The following is a 22,485-nucleotide window of genomic DNA, read 5'->3' on the forward strand; positions in this document are numbered from 1 at the left end:
CAGTGGGCCTGAATTCCAAAGTCCTGGTCTGGCGTCGGTTGCTGTCGCCTCTTCCCTGACGTCAGTGCGCCAGGGGTATAAAAGATGCTGCCGACGCCATTTTCTTCAGTTTTTCTTGCCCCAGATGTCAGGTGCCCCCAAAAGGGTAGGCTAAAAACCATTGCTTATAAAAGCATGTACTAAAATAAACAATACCTTCCTCTACAAGCAAATACACCACATAGGTTGTATAGGATAGAGAAGTACAGATAAGTCCCAGCAAAGAAAGGGGGATGGTGGGTGGGTAACGTGGACTGCGACAGTGAATACACTCGAACATCTACATTTATGGTAGGTACACAACTGCACTATGTTCATCATGTTTCACTGTTGCAGTCATTACATTTGGGTTGAATCCCAAAGCTGAGGTTGGGCGGCTGGGTCTAAATAGAATTAGGAGTGGCTATAAGGCCCTGCAAAACTGCAGTGGCAAAGCCTGCTCTGGATTTAGAGTAACGAGGTAAGTGGTAGTGCTTAGTAAAAGTGTGCACTGAAGTCCAAGTTGCAGCCTCCAAAATATCCTTGGTTGGTACTCCTCTGAGGAAGGCTACTGAAGTGGCTGCTGCCCTGGTAGAAAATGGTCTAATGCCCTTAGGCACTGATTTGCCATGTTTTGAATAGCAGAAATGAATGCAGTGTCCTATCCATTTTGAAATAGTCTGCTTTGAGACAGCATTTCCTTGTGATCCTGCAGCATATGCCACTAAAAGTTGCTCAGTCTTTCTGAAAGCTTTAGTTTTGTCCAAGTAGAAGCATAGCTGTATGTGTATGTCCAAAGAATGCAAAAGTCTCTTCCCTTTATTCTGCGGGTTTGGGTAAAAAGTAGGCAAATGTTTGGTTAAGAGGCACACTGGACACTACCTTAGGCATAAATGTTGGGTTTGTCCTTAGAGAAACCCTGTCCGGATGGAAGATAATAAAAGGTTCCACAGCCATTAATGCCTGTGACTCTGAGACTCTTCTTGCTGAAGTTATTGCTAGGAACAGAGCTGTTTTCCAAGATAAGTATTTTATCTCAGCTGTATTGGCTGGTTCAAAGGGAGGCAGTGAGAGTTTTTCCAAGACAAAATTGAGGTCCCATGCAGGTATTGTTGCTCTCCTTGGAGGTCTTATGTTTTTGGCCCCTCTGAGGAACTGCCTAAGCAAAGGATGTGAAAAAATAGGTGGGTCTGTATTGTAATGACCTGAAATGGCAGAGGCATGGATCTTAATTGATGAGAAGGATAGGCCTTTGTCCAGCATCTCAGTTAGATATTGTAAAATCTGAGGAATATTTGGAACAAGCGTGTCAATTCCTTGTGCCTGGTTCCAAGCACAGAATCTCTTCCATTTTTCTGCATAAGATTTTCTGGTGCTGGGCCTCCTGACCTCCAAAATAACATCCATAACCGCTTTAGAGAGAGGTGTATTCTGAATGGTTACAGTATCCGCCATGCAGCTAGATTTAGAGTTCTGAGTTGGCTTTGCAGGATCTGACTGTTTTGTTGGATCAGTAAATGAGGAATTTGAGGCAATGTCCAGGCAGGGCCTTGAGACAAGCTCCTTAGGATTGGGTACCAGTGTTGGCGTGGCCAATCCGGGGCAATCAGTATCATTTGTGGCTTCTCTTGTCTGACCTTTAGGAGTACCTTGGGGAAGAGAAGTAGTGGAGGAAAGGCATATACTGTAAGGTTGTTCCAGCTGAATGACAAGGCATCCACTTTCCATGCTTGTTTGTGATAAGTCCTTTTGCAGAATCTCTGAAGTTGGCAGTTGTGAGGGGAGGCAAAAAGATCTATGTCTGGGCATCCCCATTCCTTGTTATCATGCTGAAGATTTGTGGATCTAGTTTCCATTCGTGAGGGTCCATGAGGTTTCTGCTTAGTTCGTCTGCCAGAGCATTTGTTTTTCCTGGCAGGAATTGTGCTTGCAAGTGTACTTGGTAGGTCAATGCTGTGTTCCACAAAATCATGGCTTGTCTGCAGAGGGGGTAGGAATGTGTACCCCCCTGCTTGTTTATGTACCACACGACTGTGGTGTTGTCAGTCTTTGTCAGCAGCTGTCCTGGATGAAGTAGGTCCTTGTAGGCTGTCAGGGCAATTTGTACAGCTAGCATCTCTTTTTGATTGATGTGTAGATGCCTTTGGCTTGGGGGCCATGTGCCCTGAATACATTTTCTGCCATGTGGGCCCCCCAGGCATAATCTGATGCATCTGTTGTTAGTGTTTGCCTGGCTATGGGTAAAGTGAATGACTGTCCCTTGTTGTGGTGACAGGCCTGTGCCCACCATCGAAACTCCTGTTGCAGGCAGGGAATGAGTGAAATTAATGATTCCAGGCTGTGGCAATGTTGAGTCCAAACACTTTTTAGGAACCATTGTAGTTTCCTCATATGCAGTCTTGCATATGGAATTAGCAGAATGCAGGAGGCCATGTAGCCCAGAGCCTGCAGAATTTTTCTTTGAGTGTACTGGGTCTTTGTTGCCATGCTTTCAAAGTAAGAAGTCAGTTGCCTTTGTTTGTCTAGCGTGAGATAAGCCATCTGGGCAGTTGTATTTAAGCTTGCACCCAGGAATATTATCTCTTGAGAGGGTACTAGTTTTGATTTCTTTTCGTTTACTTTGTACCCTAGGCAAATTAGTAATCTTTTTACAAACGCCAGATGCTTTAGTAGAATGTCTTTGGTCTCTGTTTGAATAAGGCAGTCGTCCAAGCAGGGATATATCTGAATTCCTCTTTGTCTGCAAAAAGCAATTACTGGTGCCAGGCATTTTAAGACCCTGGGCGCAGTAGATAAGCCAAAGGGCAGTGCAGAGAATTGGTAGTGCATTGAGCCAGCTATGAATCTGAGGTATCTTCTGCAAGATTGTCTGATTGGGACATGCAGGTATGCCTCTTTGAGGTCCAAAGTTACAAGCCAAGCCTTCTTGCCCAGCATGGGCAGTAGCTGTAGCTGCTGCAGAGTCAACATTTTGAATTCCGGAATGTCCAGAAAAGTATTTAGAATAGACAGGTCCAGAATTGGTCTCCATGCTTTGTTCTTTCTTGGTACTAAGAAAAGTCTTGAGTAAGATCCTTGTCCCTGCTCTTGCTGTGGCACTGGCTGAATAGCCCTCATGTCCATGAGAGATGAAACTTGGTTTTGTGCCTCTGCCCATTGATTGTGTGGCAGGTCTGGCATACGTTTTGCCTTTGGAAGGGTGTGAAAGTGGAACCTGTAGCCCTGAGAGACTATGTTTAAGACCCATTTGTCCTGGGTGATCATGTGCCAGTTTTGTGAAAAAAGTGCAAGCTTTCCCCCTAAGGGGGCTGCCAAAAGATAAATGCTTGGCACTGGCAGAGGGAAGTCATTGGGACTGTTTTCTATATGGCTGTGATTTGTCTTCTCCGCTTTTGGAGGTAGAAGCACCCCATTGTTTGGACCTGTATGAGCCCTGGGGCTGTTGTCTGCCTCTAGGGCGTCTGTATCTGCCTCTTTGTGGCCTGTCTGACACGGGAAAGGACCAATTCTTAGAAGGCCAGTTCCTGATAAATCTGGGTGGCTGTTCCTGTAAGAAATCCTTCACTGTCTGCATAGATTTAGGTTTATCCTCCATTTTCTTCAACACCTCTTCTGCCTTAACACCAAACAAAGTATCATGCTGTAATGGAGCATCCAATAATTTTGCATTAACATGATCAGGCAGAGTCTGTTCCTTTAACCAAGCATGCCTTCTAATGACAGAACCTGCTACAGCGGCCCTGCAAGAGGCCTCCAGTGAATCATAACCACATTGTAAAGTATGTTTTCCCACTTGTTCAGCTGCATGTAATAAATCCTGCAATTCCTTGTTCTCAGAACATTCAGAATTTGTCAACACTTTCTGTTTTAACAGAGACATTTAGTACTGCTGATATTTAAACATATAAAACTGACAATTTAAAGCCCTTACAGCCAAAGTAGCGTAAACTTTTTCCCCCCATCTGTCCAGTGCCCTAGAATCTCTATCTGAGGGGACAGGGTTTTTTGCAGTAGCAGCCTTGACCCCTTTGGGACCCTGAGAAATAGTTTCTGGGTCAGCAGCAGGGTTTTTATATAGAAATTTAAGAGAATCTGGAACCCTGTAGTATGTCTGGCTTAACAGGTGCAGGAGGTAGAGAGCTGGGAGACAGGCCGGACGCTGAAAATACATCATCTACAATGTCTAGAATGGGAGGAATAGCAAGAGGTCTGTGCTGAGGTAGTAAAAGAAAGTCTGAGCCCTTTCTTAGAATCTGAATAATCTTGGCTCTCCCAGTGGAAATGCTCCCTCATGGTATGCAGGGTTTCCCCAAATGAGTAATCCTCAGGAGGAGAAGCTGAATGAATAGATTCTTCAGCATCAGAATCCTCATAGGGAGGAATAGGGTATCCTTTTTCTGAAGAGGAGTCAGAGGAAATGGAAACCTGATGAGAGGAATCATATTCAGTGTCTTGCCTAGGCCTCTTATCGGTGGGGGGGGGGATGGGAACCCCTGATCAAAGTAATTATGTCTTCGGCCATTTTGAGCATCTGTTTCTTAGGCATGGAAGTCTGTCCTGGAGAATGCTGTACTTGTTTCCTTGTCTTTAAAACTATTTTAGTCTTTGTCTTTGATGCTGAAGTTGGCTTGATATAAAGCTGTGTAGGTCTGAAAACACCTTCAGAAGCCGATGTCTGCTCAGCAGCTCTGGACCCATCGGAGGGATTAGTTTCCGAAGGCCCAATACCTTGAGTATCCAGAGGCCTAGCTGTCTCCATATGGGAGTCGGAGGCGGCCTGTGGCTCTGAGGCAGCGGGTGTCAGGGGCTGCGAAAGCGCCTCACTGAGAACCGGCGAACCGGCAAATGGCCTAGAAGAGGCTTCGTCATCGGTTTTGGACCTCGGATGCCTGTCCTTTTCTTTTTCCTTGCGCTTTTTATGAACTCCGGTCGTCAGCTGTTCTGACGGCATTATGTAGTTAAACCTTCGGCCAAAGTAATGAAAAGCAAAATCGTACCTATGCTTAATAGTGCGTTGGTTAAATCTAGCACAAAACCGACAACTAGGAATACAGTAAGAATGAAAATCCTTATGAGGTATTTGCTTCCCACAAGAAATACAATTGTTAACTTTTTCTGACATCGGTCTGGAGCAAGAAAAAAGTTTCCCCCAATGGGGTACTTAGCTTTATAGAAGACTTCGGATCTGAAATTCAATTTCGAAAATCTCAGGAGTCGGCCGACCGGCACTTGCGAACTGCTTTTGCTTCGGGCACCGCGCGGCAAGAAAGACTGAAGAAAATGGCGTCGGCAGCATCTTTTATATCCCTGGTGCACTGACATCAGGGAAGAGGCGACAGCAACCGATGCCGGACCAGGACTTTGGAATTCAGGCTGACTGCGGGTAGCCTACCAGCAGGATAACCCAAGTGTAATGACTGCAACAGTGAAACACGATGAACATCCATGGATCCAAAAGATGCTCTATTCCTGGAGACCAAATCAGCTTTGTAATGAGTGATAAAAGTATGTGGTTTAGTCCATGTTGCTGGAGCACAAACAATGCCAACTGGTAGCTTATCCAAAAAGGAAGAGGAAGTTGCAATGGCTCTTATAGAATGGGCCTTAATTTTCTTTGGAAGTTCTTTATTTTGAAACTTGTAAATAAAAGTTATGCAGTCTGACAGCCGTTTAGAAAGTGTAACTTTAGAGACAAGGGATCTTTTCTTTGAATCTGAAAAGAGAGACAAATAACTGATCAGATTTTCAGAATTCTGCAGTTCTGTGCAGGTAAAAATATAACTGCCTATGTACATCCTGCTGATATAACATGTACTCTGCCTTGTTTTCATAATTTGGGGAAAAAAATGGTAATTCTATACTTTGGTTCAAATTGTTCTCTGAAACCACCTTAAGTAAAAAGGAAGGGTTTGTTTGCAAGGACACCCTGTCTCTGTGGAAAAGCAAATATGGGGGCTTTATAAAGAATGCTTGCAACTCTGACACCCTTCTAGCAGAGGTGAAAGCTATCAAGAAAATTATTTTTCCAAGTTGAAAATTTCAATTCACAAGATGCTGCTGGTTTCCAAGGGAGGAAAAACTATGTGTGATAGAACAAAATTTAGATTCCATGGTGCTGGAGGGTCTCTGATAGGCGGTCTTAATAATACAGTACCCTTGAGAAAGGCTTTACATAGTTTATGAGACATTATATTAGAGCCAGACTCTCCCAAATGAAAGTTTGAGATCTCTGCTAGTTGAACTCTAACAGTAGCTGCAGCTGCACCGTCTTTAAAAAGATTTGCTAGGAAGTCCAAAATGAAACTAATAGGAGCAGAAAAGGGATCTACATGGTTATTGGTAGCCCACAGGCAGAATCTTTTCCATTTACTTTTGTACATCTTCCTTGTTGAAGCCTTATGTGAAGAAATTAGAATATGTTGAACTCGAGAGGAAAGGGTTGGAAACCTGGCCATCGTTGGAACTGGAGCAGACATGCTGTCAGTTTGAGGGTCTGAAGGGATGGGTGGAGTGTTCCTGATGCATGAGTCAGAAGGTCCAGAATCTATGACTCCTCCTGAAGATGAGGCCACAGGAAGGGAACCAGATTTGGCGAGGCCAGTATGGGGCGATGAGTATCAAATCCTTTCTCAAACAACTTGCTTTCTGAAAGGCTTTGGAAATTAGTGGAAAAGGGGGAAAAGTGTAGAGGAGGCCCGGGGGCCAATCATGATCAAGTGCATCCCTTGGTGATTCCCCCAGAGGGGGGATGATGGCAAAGTAGCTGCTGCATTTGGTATTCATTGATATCGCAAAGAGGTCACAGCAAGGCTGGCCCATTTTCACAAAATTTTTCTGCTACTTCCTGTTTAAGGGACTAGTGGTGAGGCATCAGAATTGCCCTGCTGAGTCTGTCCGCTATCACATTGGATTTCCCCGCGATATGTGTTGCTGTCAGAACATGTTGGAAGGAGGATGCCCATTGCCATACTCTCAGGGCCTCTTGACAAAGGGGGTAAGATCTGATTCCTCCTTGTTTGTTTACATACCATACAACTGACATGTTGTCTGTCTGGATTGCAATGGTTCCCCAAGGGAAGAGAGTCCTGGAATGCTTGCAACACTAAAAGCACCTTTCTAATCTTTAGGACATTGATGGGCAAGTGGGCCTCGTGATCCTGCTAGGTGCCTTGGACTGTCTTTCCCAGATAATGCCCCCCCTGATCTCAGAGGCATCCATGGTCACCGTGGCCACTGGTTGGGAAAGAACAAACAGTCGACCCAGAGTTACTTGAGAGGAGTGTAGCCACCACTGAAGATCCTTCCTGCAAGTTTCTATTATGATTGTTTTGTAAGACGCTGGCAGCTCTTGCATCGACCACTAAGTGAATAACAACCACCGAAGAATCCTCATGTACAGACATGCTAGGGGAACCAAAACTATCACTGCTGCCATGATTCCTAGAACTCTGAGGACTGCCTTTGCTTGGGCTTTCTTCCTTCTTAAGAGATAGCTCACATGGTACCTTAGAGATTGAATCCTTTCTGGTGGGAGTTTCACTGTCATTTGTGTTGAGTCTAATTCTGCCCCTATAAAAACCACATGCTGAGAAGGCACTAAGACAGATTTTTCATAGTTTATGGAAATCCCTAAGCGGAAGCAGAGTTGCAAGGTTGTAACCTGGCCTTGATTAGAAGATGCTTGGTCATGGCAGTTAAGAGCCAGTCATCAAAGTATGGAAACACGGGAATCCTAGATGTCTCAAGTGAACCACTACTACTGCCATACATTTGGTGAACACTCTGGGGGCTGTAGTGAGATGAAGGGCTGAGCTTGAAATTGGTAGTGAATGGCAACCAGCCAAAAGCACAAGTGTCTCCTGGATCGTCTGTCCATTTTTATGTGGTAGTATGCATCCTGGAAATCTATCGTTCACATCCAACTGTCTTTTCCCAGGAATGGAAGTATTGGCTGCAGTGTCACCATCTGGAGCTTGGTCTTTTTTACTGATTTGTTTAGAATGCTGAGATCCAGAACTGGCCTTCAGTCCCCTGTTTTCTTTGGAACTAAAAAGAACCTTGAGTAAGTTCCGGATCCTACTTGGTTTGCAGGGACTTTTTGGATGACTCTTTTGTCTAGCAACTTTTGAATTTCTAGAGTTGCCTGTTCCTTTTGAATGGGTGGAACGTCTGGAACTTTTTTTTATCTTTTGGACGGGAAGGGAAAAAGGGATGGTGTAACCCCTGGTTATGATGCTTTGTACCCATTTGTCATTTGTTACTAGTTGCCAGACTTCTGGGTATAAAGATAAGTGACCCCTGACTGCCTCCAGAGCTGGACAGTTGGGCCTCCTTTCCAAAGCGCTGAAAAGGCCTACCAGATAAAAATTCTCTATTGCCCTGATTTTGCGGACCCCCTCTGCCATAAGGACAGCATCTTCCATTACTACTTCCCCCTCTGCCTCTGGGAGAAGTTTCATCATGTGTGTCCTGAAAAGATCTCTGTGATTTCTGGAACCACATTTTACCACTACCTCTCTGATCTTTGGGATAAAGTCTAGTAGGCATGGAAAAGCAGACTCCTAAGGCAGACAAGAGTCTTTCCTTCTTGTTCACACCTGGTGAGTGTGTCCTTTACCTTGGGGCCGAACGAGGACAAGCCATCACATGGGGCATTTACAAAGGAAGACTTAAAGGACACATCATTAGGAGGTGACCATGGGAACCCTTCAGCTTCATCGAGGTCCATATCGGAAGTGATGGACTCCTCTGGGGAGTCTAAGTGCTTCCTCTTGCACAGTCTCTTATGATGGACCTCCTCAGAAAGGTATTCTGGGGAAGTTTCAGAAGAGTGAAGGAAGCCCTGTGGGGCATCCTGAGGCCTAGGATCTCTGTGTACCTGTAGATGCAGGGGTATAGAAGCAGGCATCAATGCTTTAGAGGAAGGAATATCTGGAGAGGACTGTGGACTTGTCTGTGGAGACAGCACCCTCCTCATTACCTCAAAAGCCCCCCATCCCTGATCCGAGGATATCCCTGGATCCGAAGAAGCCAAAGGACCCCCCCCCCAGAACCAAAGACGATGGACCCGAGGCTGAGGTGGAGCAAAACTCATCTGAGCCACGGCCCTGAGAGGCAAAGTCGGATCCGACAGCTGTGTGATTTGATTCTCCCCTGGACCCGAATGGAGAGTGTCAGCTCCTAGACTCCAACAACTCTGATGGAGCCAAGGATGTGCAAGCCATGGTCGGATTCGTAGAACCCATGGTGGGTCTCTTGTCCAACAGTTCCACTTATATCAACTCCGGACCTTCCGACTCCGAAGCCAGAGTTTGGATTGGAGGAGGAATCGGAGCAGAGGAGGTGGATGTCATAGGATCCGAAGCCCTGGGGGTCAGATCCAACAGTAATCTGGCCAACGCCGGTGTCTGTAAAAGCTTCTGTACCACATGATCCACGTCATCATCAGAGAGGCTCCTAGAAGACCGGATCTGGGATGTGGGAGATTTTGTCCTTTGTAGAACAGGAGATCTCAGAATAGGGGAGATCGGTTCCAAGGTCGGAGACTGGCTCCTAAGTTCAAACTCAACCGGCACCAAGCAAGAAGGTGTCGGAGCCAGTGAAGTTTTGTCTGATCCAGTTGCTTTCAGATCCAAGGAGTATAGTCTAGGGATTTTAGATGTCAGATCCAAAGAAGTAGAAGAGGAAGGCCTTTTTCCAGATTTGTCCGATCTGTCAGATTTAGAAGAGGGAGATTTATCAGATTTAGATTAACTCGGACCTTCTTCCAGTGTCTCTGAGAAGGGGGTTTTAGAAGACCTTTTAGGATCAATTTATTTTTCCTCTCCAGGATTGCTCTGTGATTAAAGGTATGACAAATGGAGCATGATTCCTAGAGATGGACAGCCCCAAGACAATAAACACAGAGTGTGCTTATCACTAAGGGGCATTTTTTTTTACTACGTTTTTCACACTTTTTAAAGCCCAATGGTTTGGATTCCTTGCCAGACATTTTTAAGCTAACTACAAGAAAAAACTTTTTTTTTTTTTTTTTGGTGAGCTGGCCTTCTAACATAAATGGGTCGAGCTATACAGAAAAACAGAACATACATGGGGAAAAAAAAGTAACAAACAGAGAAGAACTGAGGCAAAAAACATTAGGGTTAAAAGTCCTCTAACTTAAACAGTCTAACAGTTCATCTAAAATAAAACAAACTATTCCACTAACTAGAATTAACAAGCCGGGAAGGGAATACGAGGCCAAATGGAAGATGGCAGCCAAAGTCAGAAACAGCTCAATTACAAGGAAAAAAAATCCAGCTACTAGTATACACAGTCAAATGTAAGTTTGAAAATATCCACAAATTTTTAGAATTATAGTCAAAGGGTAATCAAAAGATAATACTTAGCCAGAGCTAGCAGATGAACGCTCAATCTTGTTTAGCGGCAAACAAGATCTGGGGATAGTTCTAGTGCACGCTGGGCTAGGGATTTAGCCATGAGCTAGCAGAAGGCCTCAAGCTTGCAAATAAGGCTGAGATGGATCCGAGGTTCGGATCCAAACCCAACCAAGTAAGAATGAAGGCGAGATAGGACAACATCACATCTAATGTTCAGGAAGATATGCATCTATATATACTCAAGTGGAAATGGCAAAACATCTGCAGTGAAGCAAGCATTTCACTACTAATGCAGCTTCTGTCAGTAACAATATCCAGCTGGTGGTAGGGTGCCTCATGGAAAGAGACAGTGCAGCTGCCAATGCAACGTGAATGAGATGAACATCTGTTTATTCTTCCTAAACTGATGCACCAGCTTCAGTTGAAGACTGGAATAGCAGTGCACATCTGGAATGTGACAGGAAGGCTCTCTGTACTACATTTTGTCGCAGCAAACAAAACAGAAGAATGCAATGGCTCAGGGACAGATTAAAAACCATTTTCACAAGTAATGGACTGTCCCTGCTAACATTTATTTCTTGTGAAAAGAACAGATACGTTTTGGCTCCCTACTGGAATTTCAAGACTAATAATTGCAATTCCCAGAATTATGGGAAAAAAACAGTGAAATTGAAGGAGGGCCGTGAATGTTGACAATAGCTCCTTATAAATGCTACCTCTGAGATTGATAAAAGGATACACTCCAAGACATAGTGATCTCCAACTTAGTACAGTTAAGTCCTCATATTCCCATATTCATTCTCACTATTCTGGGACTCTCACTTGTGAGTCTTGGAATTAAAAACTGTTATTGATATGGCTCTCTAAACACAAGAGCCTATGGCGTGGAGATCCTCTGAGTTATGGCAATGATCACTAGAAAAAGTGTTTTCCAAAATATGAAGATCAATACCAATGATACACAGATTTCAACAGGGAACAGGGGAAGGTTAAAAGTTAAGCAATAATACAGTTCAGAGACTGTGGAATAACTAAAGCCCAGATAATGTAAATGCTTAAGATGAGCCAGTATCACCTGCTAGTTGACCGTCTAGGGCAGCTTATGGTGCTGTCTAAATGGAAAACCATTTCCACTTGCAGGAATATGCCTGTTTATTGGAAGGCTTTTGGCAGTCTGAATCACTTCTGAAACACCCGAGGAAAGGTTAACTGGGATCAATGGAACTACTTCAGCAGTCCTGCTCTGAGACTGAGCTAGTTGTTACTGTAACCATGGAGAACATCTATGATCAGGACTGGGAGAGCCTCCTATGTCTAGAATCAACAAAGATTATGAAACCACATTCTTCTATTACGGAAAATGGTTATGGTACAATTATTCAAGTCCTACTATATGTTGGGACCCAGTCATCAAATTCTGGCTTAAAGAAATCAACAGTCATAGTGAAGTGGGGGAGGCAAGTTCCCAGCTTCCGCCTGCATCGCCTTACTTAATATAATATCCCACAAGTACAAACAATCCAAGAGGATGTTTTCAAAATACAATGAAGTGGTCCCATTAACGTAGATGGACAGTACATTTACTGAAAGTATGAACTGGCTTTAGAGTTTCTTTTATGGAATTTACAGTGAGGAGTGGGATAAAAAGGGGTGCATACAGGAATACCCACACCACAGAACATATAATGTGTATTGCAACCCACCCTTCCCCTTACTGCACTAAGGATAAGGGATGGATCCACATAGTTCTGAATGACAAACAAGTTGAACTCCACATTTTTCCATTTCCACAAAACTCAGATGCAAACAATGCCTTCAAGTCTGCAAATGCAATGCCAGGCTCTGTGGTAAAGAAGGATAGAGCACAGACTGTGATTAAGGCAAGCAGGGTTTGACTGGCAGCCACAGCACTGCTGGAGCCAAGCAAGAAGGAGAAAGAATTGACGGGATGTGATCTGATCACCTCTCGTAGGGGCTAGTAAGGGTTGTCTGCACTCGAAAATATGTCCAGTAGGAGTGAGTTTCCTTGGTGGCGACCACAGAAACCACCTCAAATACTTTGGGAAGAGGAGCAGGGCTGTTTGAAGGGAATGCCTGTAGTAAAAATCAGGGGATGCTGTACGTGGACAGCCCACTGCATGTCTCCTCTCCTGCACTACACCGTGTGCTCATAGGGAAGTTAGGGCCACATACAAAAAAACCCCCCAAAAAACACACAACTACTATGATGGCTGAGTGACGGCCAATCCTGGTCAACCCTCACTCCAGTGACGGGAAATGAATGAGACAAATGGCTTGGGACAGGCTGATGATCGACAGACAGTGGGACCAAGTGACACAAACAAATCTACAAACCTAGAAGATGATTGGAAAAGCAGCTCAAAAAGTAAGAAACTCATTCACCTTTCCTGTGATATGTACTCATAAGAAAGACAGAGAGATATGTTTCGGTTTGTGGCACACAGCCACAAATGTACTGCCTCACTGCACAGGAATATGGCCATATATCTCCTTGTTTGTTAAGATAAAACATGATGAACTGTTTGTGTGCTCAAATCAGAAGTAGCTTAAAAAGATGATTCCTCTCTCAGTTAGGCCTTCAAGGTCACAGACTAATCAAATTTTCAAATGGGTGATGTGGAACTGTATGTGACCTGATATAAGCTCTTCACTTTACCAATGTAGCATCCTTCATTAGTATCTGTAATGGATTCAACTGCAGGAAATGTAGGTCCATAACGAGGCTGGTGGGGCTGCCCACCCTTCCAGGGTCTGAGATCTGAAATTAGGAGATGAACTATAACTGCAAGATGACACTGCAGCCAATGACCCTTTATGGTCCACTGCAACCCCCAAATTCTCAGACATATGACAAAATGAAGACTGTGGCAGTCATCAAATCCATGAGACTCAGTAGTGATATGGGCCATGGATAATGCACTGCATCCTTACTTAGGAGGTCAATGGCAAGACTACCTGGGCCCTCTCCAAGGGCAGGAAAAGTACAGTTGTGTACCTACCATAAATGTAGATGTTCGAGTGTATTCACTGTTGCAGTCATTACACTTGGGTTATCCTGCTGGCAGGCTACCCGCAGTCGGCCCGAGTTCCAAAGTCTAGGTCCGGCGTCGGTTGCTGTCGCCTCTTCCCTGACGTCAGAGCGCCAGGGGTATTAAAAGATGCAACCGACGCCATTTTCTTCAGTTTTTCTTGCCCCAAATGTCAGGTGCCCCCAAATAGGAAAGGCTGGAAAAAATTATGTCAAAAAACATGCATATACCAAAATAACATTTCCTTTCTCTACAAGCAAATACATCACATAGGCTGTAGAGAGTTGAGAGGTACAGAAATGACCCAGCAAAGCAAAAGGGTGATGGTGGGTGGGTAACCTGGACTGCAACAGTGAATACACTCGAACATCTACATTTATGGTAGGTACATATGGTAGGTACACAATTGTACTATGTTCATCGTGTTTCACTGTTGCAGTCATTACACTTGCGTTGAATCCCACAGCTGAGTTTGGGTGGCAGGGCCTAAACAGGGTTAGGAGAGGCTACCAGGCCCTGCAGAACTGCAGTGGCAAAGCCTGCTCTGGATTTAGAGTAGAGAGGTAAGTGGTAGTGCTTAGTGAAAGTGTGCACTGAACTCCAGGTTGCAGCTTCTAAAATGTCTTTGGTTGGTACTCCTCTAAGAAAGGCTGCTGCTCTGGTAGAATGTGGCCTTATGCCCTTAGGCACTGATTTGCCATGTTGTGCATAGCAGAAGCGAATGCAGTGTCCTATCCATTTTGAAATTGTCTGCTTTGAGATAGGCTTTCCTTGCGATCCTGCAGCATAAGCTACAAACAGTTGCTCAGTTTTTCTGAAAGCTTTTGTTTTGTCCAAGTAGAATCGTAGCTGTCTGTGTATATCCAAAGTATGCAGAAGTCTCTCCCCTTTATTCTGGGGATTTGGATAGAAAGTTGGCAAATGAATGGTTTGGTTAAGAGCCACACTGGAAACCACCTTTGGCATAAATGTTGGGTTTGTCCTTAGGGAGACCCTGTCCTGATGAAAAATGATGAAAGGTTCCACAGCCATTAATGCCTGTAACTCTGAGACTCTTCTAGCTGAAGTTATTGCTAGGAGCAGAGCAGTTTTCCATGATAAGAATTTTATATCAGCTGTATTGTCTGGCTCAAAAGGAGGCAGCGTGAGCTTTTCTAATACAAAATTGAGGTCCCAAGCAGGTATTGGTGCTCTCCTTGGGGGTCTTATGTTTCTTGCCCCTCTGAGGTACTGCCTTAACAGTGGATGTGAAAAAATAGGAGGTTCCGTATTGTAATGAGCTGAAATGGCAGAGGCATGGATTTTAATAGATGAAAAGGATAGGCCTTTGTCCAGCATCTCAGTTAGGTATTGTAAAATCTGAGGAATATTTGGAAGAAGTGGTTCGAGTCCTTGTGCCTGGTTCCAAGCACAGAATCTTTTCCATTTTTCTGCATAAGATTTCCTAGTGCTGGGCCTCCTGGCTTCTAAAATGACATCCATAACAGCTTTAGAGAGAGGTGTGGTCTGAGTGGCTAAATTATCTGCCATGCAGCCAGATTTAAGGTTCTGAGTTGACTGTGTAGAATCTGATTGTTTTGTTGAGTCAGAAGATGAGGAATTTGAGGTAAAGGCCAGGCTGGGCCTCGAGACAAGTTCTTTAGGATTGGGTACCAGTGCTGGCGTGGCCAGTCTGGGGCAATCAGGATAATTTTTGGCTCCTCTTGTCTGACTTTTAGGAGTACCTTGGGAAGAAGAGGTAGTGGAGGGAAGGCATAAGCTGTCAGGGTTTTCCAGCTGAATGAAAGAGCATCCACTTTCCATGCTTGTGGTTGATAAGTTCTTGTGCAGAATTTTTGTAGTTGGCAGTTGTGAGGGAAGGCAAAAAGGTCTATGTCCGGGCGTCCCCATTTCCTTGTTATCATGCTGAAGACCTGTGGATTTAGTTTCCATTCGTGCGGATCCATGAGATTTCTGCTTAGATCATCTGCCAGTGTATTTTTCTTTCCTGGCAGGAATTGTGCCTGCAGATGTACTTGATAGGTCAGTGCTGTGCTCCACAGAGTCATGGCTTGCCTGCAGAGGGGGTAGGAATGCGTGCCCCCTTGCTTGTTTATGTACCACATAACTGTGGTGTTGTCCGTCTTTAGTAATAGTTGTCCTGGATGTAGAAGATCCTTGAAGGCAGTCAGGGCATTCTGTACAGCTAGCATCTCTTTTTGGTTGATGTGAAGATGCATTTGTTAATTGGGCCACGTGCCCTGAATACATTTTCCTGCCATGTGTGCCCCCCAGGCATAATCCAATGCATCCGTTGTTATTGTCTGCCTGGCTGTGGGTAAGGTGAAGGGCTGCCCCTTGTTGTGGTGACGGGCCATAGACCACCATCGAAACTTCTGTTGTAGACAGGGAATTATAGGTACTATTGTTTCCAGGCTGTGGCAATGCTGAGTCCAAACACTTTTTAGATACTATTGTAGTTTCCTCATATGCAGTCTTGCATATGGAATTAGTAGAATGCAGGAAGCCATGAAGCCCAGGGTCTGCAGAATTTTTCTTGCAGGGAGCTGGGTCTTTGTTGCCATCATTTGAAAGTAATGAGTCAGTTGCTTTTGTTTGTCTGGCGTGAGATAAGCCATCTGGGCAGTTGTATTTAAGCTTGCACCCAGGAATATTATCTCTTGAGAGGGCACTAGTTTTGATTTCTTTTCGTTTACTGTGTACCCTAGGCAAATTAATAATCTTTTTACAAACGCCAGATGCTTTAGTAGAATGTCCCTGCTCTCTTCTTGAATAAGACAGTCGTCCAAGTAGGGATATATCTGAATTCCTCTTTGTCTGCAAAATGCAATTACTGGTGCCAGGCATTCTGTGAAGACCCTGGGTGCAGTAGATAAGCCAAAGGGCAGTGCAGAGAATTGGTAATGCATTGAGCCAGCTATGAATCTGAGGTATCTTCTGCAAGATTGTCTGACTGGGACATGCAGGTATGCCTCCTTGAGGTCCAAAGTAACTAGCCAAGCCTTCTTGCCCAGCATGGGTAGAAGTTGTTGCAGTGTTAACATTTTGAATTTTGGAACATCCAGGAAAGTACCTGTTCTTGCTGTGGTACTCGTTGAATAGCTCCCATGTTCATGAGAGCAGCAATTTCCTTTTGTGCCTCTGCCCATTGGTTTTGTGGCAGGTCTGGCATACCTTTTGATTTTGGAAGGGTGTGAAAGTGGAACCTGTAACCCTGAGAAACTATTGTCAGTACCCATTTGTCCTGGGTGATTATGTGCCAATTTTGTGCGAAAAGTGCTAGCTTTCCCCCTAGGGGTGCTGCCAAAAGGTAAGTGCTTGGGCTTTGTAGAGGAAAGTCATTGGGACTGTTTCCTATAAGGTTGTGATTTGTCTTCTCCTCCTTTGGGGGCAGAAGCACCCCATTGTTTAGGTCTGTAGGAGCCTTGGGGCCGAGATCTGCCTCTTGGGCGTCTGTATCTGCCTCTTTGAGGCCTGTCTGACCCCTGACAGGACCAATTTTTTGAAGGCCAGTTTCTACTAATCCTAGGTGGTTGAACCTGTAAGAAATCCTTTACTGTCTGCATAGATTTTGCTTTATCCTCCATTTTCTTTAACACCTCTTCTGCCTTAACACCAAACAAAGTATCACGCTGTAATGGAGCATCCAATAATTTTACTTTAACATGTTCAGGTAAACTTTGTTCTTTCAACCAAGCATGCCTTCGAATGACAGAGCCTGTAACTGCGGCTCTGCAAGAAGCCTCTAATGAATCAAAACCACATTGAAGGGTATGCTTTCCCACTTGTTCAGCTGCATGCAATGATTCCTGCATTTCCTTATTGTCAGGATTCTCTGAATTTGTAAGCATTTTATGTTTTAATAAAGGCATGAGGTACTGTTGATATTTAAGCATGTGAAACTGGCAGTTTAAAGCCCTTACAGCTAAAGTAGCAGAGGTGTAAACTTTTTTCCCCCATCTATCCAGAGCTCTAGAATCCCTATCAGAGGGAACAGGGTTTTTAGCAGTGGAAGCATTAACCCCTATGGGACCCTGGGAAATTGCTTCAGGGTCAGCAACAGGGTTTTTATAAATAAATTTATGAGAGTCAAGGACCCTGTAATACCTGTCTGGCTTGACTGGTGCAGGGGGTAAAGAATTAGGAGGCAGACTGGATTCAGAGAAAACATCATCAACTATATCAAGCACAGGGGGGATAGCCAGGGGCCTGTGTTGAGGCAGTAAAAGAAAATCTCTGAGCCTTTTCTTGGATTCTGAATAATCCTGGCTCTCCCAGTGGAAATGTTCCCTCATGATGTGCAGAGTTTCTCCAAAAGAGTAATCCTCAGGTGGAGAGGCTGAAGGTATAGATTCTTTAGCATCAGAGTCCTCATAGGGAGGAAGAGAACAGCCCTGATCTGAGGAGGAATCAGAGGAAGAGAACAGCCCTGATCTGAAGAGGAATCAGAGGAAGAGAACAGCCCTGATCTGAAGAGGAATCAGAGGAAGAGAACAGCCCTGATCTGAAGAGGAATCAGAGGAAGAGAACAGCCCTGATCTGAAGAGGAACCAGAGGAAATAGAAACCTGGTCAGAGGAATCATAGTCAGTGTCTTGCCTAGGCCTTTTATCAGGCGGGGGATGGGAACTCCTGATCAAAGTAATTAAGTCTTCGGCCATTTTAAGCATCTGTTTCTTTGGCATGGCTGACTGTCCAGGATAATGCTGTACTTGTTTCTTTGTCTTTAAAGGGGTCTTTGGCTGTACTTTGGCTGCTGCAGAGGATTTAATAGTAAGCTGTGAAGGCCTGAAAACACCGTCAGAAGCAGATGCCTGCTCAGCGGCTCCGGACCCATCTGAGGGAATATTTCCATAGGCCCAATACCTTGAGTATCCAGAGGCCTAGTTGTCTCCACGTGGGAGTCAGGTATGGCCTGTGGCTCTGAGGTAGCAGGTGTCAGGGGCTGCGAAAGCGCCTCACTGAGAACTGGCGAACCGGTGACCAGCCTAAAAGAGGTTTCGTCGTCGATTTTGGACCTCGGATGCCTGTCCTTTTCCTTGTCTTTGCGTTTTTATGAATTGCGGTCGTCGGTTGTTCCGACGGCATTATATAGTTAAACCTTCAGCCAAAGTAATGTAATGCAAAATCAAACCGACGTTTAATAGTGCATTTGTTGAATCTAGCACAAAACTGACAACTAGTAATGTCGTGGTCAGGGCCTAGGCAAGGAATACAGTAAGAGTGAAAGTCCTTATGAGGTATTTGCTTCCCACAAGAAATACAATTGCTAACTTTTACTGACATCGGTCTGGAGCAAGAAAAAGTTTCCTCAATGGGGTACTTAGCTTTATTGAAGATTTCGGTTCTGAAACTCTATTTCAAAAATCTCAGGAGTCGGCCGACTGGCACTTGCGAACTGCTTCTGCTTCGGGCACAGCGCGGCAAGAAAGACTGAAGAAAATGGCGTTGGTTGCATCTTTTATACCCCTGGCACACTGATGTCAGGGAAGAGGCAACAGCAACCGACGCCGGACCTAGACTTTGAAACTCGGGCCGACTGCGGGTAGACTGCCAGCAGGATAACCCAAGTGTAATGACTGCAACAGTGAAACACGATGAATATCTCCCTGTTTATGGTTCCTTCAAGGAACTCTAACCCCAGAAGCACCTAGACAAGAGATGTTTTGATGGTGCCCTGGAAGGAAATACAAGCAGACAGTCACGCAGGTCCAGGAACATGTGGAGGGTGGAAGCCCTTCTCTTGTAAAGCTGTGGCTACCATCCTGATAAATATGCTGGGCACTGAAGACATACCAAATGGCAACACTTTTTTTTTTTTTTTACTGGAATTGATGCTCACCTAAAGCAAAGTGGAGGAATCTCACACATGGATTCCAAACAATGATGTGCCAAAAGGTATCCATCATGCTAAGTGGCATCATCCTGGCCCCCTGAAGTAGGAACATGCATAGCTTCATAGACAGCACACACAGTCATCATCCAAAATCTGGTGTAAAAATTGGGTTGACTGAAGTTGCTAAATGTTATAGAAATCATGGATCTCTTTCACTGCGAGAAAGAGGCAGGAGAACCACTAAGCTTGTTCTTAATGTGGAAAATTGTGTTCCGTTGTGACAACACAGCCTGGGTTTGCCCAAGATCTTTGCAAAGATAGTTTGGTTTTTTAGTGGAGCTCTCTGTGTGAGATGTGCTAAGAGCACAAGGATGTTGACGATCATGCTGTCACTGTTCAGTAAACCACTCATTCTTAATAAGGTACTCAAGTCAAGCTGAACTCTAAGAAATTATTTTGACCCCATCTTGGGTAGTCCCAGACCACAGTCAAGACAGCTGCAGTTGGACTTACATTGTTACAGAGCTATTCCTCTTAGTAACCTGGATGACAGGGGAGTGGGAGCATAACAATGTTATGACTAACAATTTTTTTACAGGCGGCAAGGAGTTTTCATCTTATCTGGGGGGTGGCTAGGTATTGAAGAAAGTGAAGTGGGAGTTTATATGTGAATCATAATGGTGATTCCACAGTGATAAGGGCCTGCTTCCTCCTTAAGACATTATCCAAGTCTTCACAGGCCTGGCCAAAAACTACTTCCCCTTTAAAATGTGATTCAAGATTTTATTTATGAGTTACTCTTTAAGGGAGAACAGCCTCCACCATGCCATGCTGTGTCAAAACATTAATAAGTCTGTATCCCTGACCACAAAGTCTGCAAAATGAAAATTACAGCAGGTCAAATGTCAGTCCATGCTGGAAGCTGCAAACAGAGTCTGATACAGGTCCTCCTTACACCGAGAATCATGGAGGCCTCCAGGCTTTACCAGGCCTGATCTACTAGGGAGGAACAGAAGCTGGATAGGAGAGAAACAAATCGAGGACCCTAAGCCTCAAAGAGGCAAAGTAGAGTGCTTTCTTGCTAACTACGTCCAAGGATTTCAACACTTTGTTTGATAACAGAATAGCAAAATACAAACCAACTGGCTCTAGGATGCTTTGTAATGGGCTCACTCCAGTCAGCTGGGAGCCTGTAAAGGGCATCTGCCTTCTTTGGGGACACAGCACCACAGTCAAGGTGCTTCCAAGCCAACAGAATAGCATCCTTGAATACTGGGTCCGGGGGATGCATGAGCCTATGCTATTCTGCCTCTTCCCCCAGACATAAATTCAGACACTTTTGGTTGTGGTGGTGGTGGTGGGGTTTTACACCAGTCCATGTACATGAACAGCCTGAAGGTTTCTACAAATTTTAAGAGCGGTGATCCAATAGATTACTGATGGGTGGGGAAAATTCAGTTCCCTTGTATATCTCGGAGACCATGTCTTCTTGGTCTTCTGTCTCCTCATAACAGCCTAAGAAGGAAACACACCCCTTACCCCACTAACTTTAAATGTGAGCTCACACATGGTATTGCTCACAGTTAAGCACATTATAGTCACATACCAGGTGTCAGGCAATAAAGGAAATGTCATGCGAGTACGGACTTGACAAGGACAACATGATGGAAGGACAACCCATGCCAGAGCTGGTGTTGGCATCAGACCACAATATCTAATGTGGTGGCCCTACATTTTCAAATCAAGTATTTACCAGAAACATCAAACATCTGCCTGATGCCTAGGACTTCAGCTACAGGTCCAGGTGCAGAAAAACTTAACAGCCTTCTCCTCATCCTAGGCCATCATACTCTGGTGGGCATGGCAGAACCATAGGGGAAGCCTAAAATCCTGAGTACATCTAACAAGAGATCAAATATTCCTATGAGCTGCTCTTTGGGATCATGCATGTCAGTCTTGAACTCTGGCCACAGAATTAGGGGCTGGGTGGTGCCCATACCCTAGAATGTCTTACTCCCTTTCGGGGAACAAGAGGTGTGTATCTCTTCTGGGCTCTTTGTTATCTAAAAAGGTAAAGAACTGGAACATGATTGAGCCCTGACTTATCTAAGCCAAACTAAGCATCTGCAGGATTAAAGACACCATTTTATCAACAGACTTACCTTCAGGATGGTCAGACTCCAGCCTGCCATCCAAGTGGGAGCTTCAGTCTTTGTGGCATTGTTTTGAATGAGACCTGGTGATGACAGGGGATCCTACCATTTACTTCCATAAAAGGAACTTTTGACCCCACCATACTCTTAGTGGCAAGGTGGGCCACGAGTTTCTACCTTCAACCTTTGTGGAAGGTAGGGTTGAAAAAGTCTGGCATTTACAGTTGTGCTTCATGTCATGCACCCCCCCCCCCACCCCCACACACACACCAAAAGCAGTAAAGAAAATGCCAGTGCAAATCTTGGCTAGTATCTGATGGTCACAGTGCTAATTTGTATCTTGGCACAGAACGTGTGGCTGTTTCAGTGACAGCAAGCTCTTAACTGTGCAAGTAGAAAACACAGAACTGCTGGAGGCTGAGTATACTTAGTGCAGTCGGCATATGACATTACAAGTAACTACAATAACACATGATCTTACTAGAAAAATGCCAAACCGTGATGGCAAAAACAATAAAACCAATCAAAAGGCCCCACCACAGAAGGTCCATTATGTTAGATCCTGTGGTTTCTTTGATGAATGGGACTGCTCATACTCTTTGCTCTTTGTATCCTCACTATCACAGAAACTACTTGGTAATAAAATACTTTGAATATGAATGGCATCCTTTCAATTTACAAAAATAAAAAAAATGTTATGTTAAAAATGCACATTCTTTTAGCTGCTGCAAATGGCATACAATATTCAGAAACTTAACATTTAATACACAGACTTAAAAAGATTCTGTAGCAGACATAAAGGGACAGCACGCAATGATGCTCATCATCAGATTACTGTTGCAGAAAAATGGAAAGTAGTCACAACCTGGGTTCTTATCTGCCAAGCCTTGAAGATGTACAAGCCACCTAATGATCACTTAAAACCAACAGAGAAGAGTAAGTTTTGATAGCAAGAAAGTTCTGAAGGGTTGGCATCCTAGCCACTGACTTTAAAATGCTATCCTTGAGATGTACAGCAGATTGGACATGTGGAAGGTACCCTAAAGGTTT

General features: G+C 44.4%; 1 protein-coding gene across 1 annotated transcript in view; it reads right to left on the reverse strand.

Moving 5' to 3' along the window:
* SHPRH (SNF2 histone linker PHD RING helicase) overlaps window positions 1-22,485 on the reverse strand; it is a 1,609,144-nt gene that overhangs the window by 797,749 nt on the left and 788,910 nt on the right. The window lies entirely within an intron of this gene.

The sequence above is a fragment of the Protopterus annectens genome, chromosome 1.part0 (assembly GCF_019279795.1).
Source record: "Protopterus annectens isolate FY-2018-M chromosome 1.part0, PAN1.0, whole genome shotgun sequence".
Taxonomy (NCBI): domain Eukaryota; kingdom Metazoa; phylum Chordata; order Ceratodontiformes; family Protopteridae; genus Protopterus; species Protopterus annectens.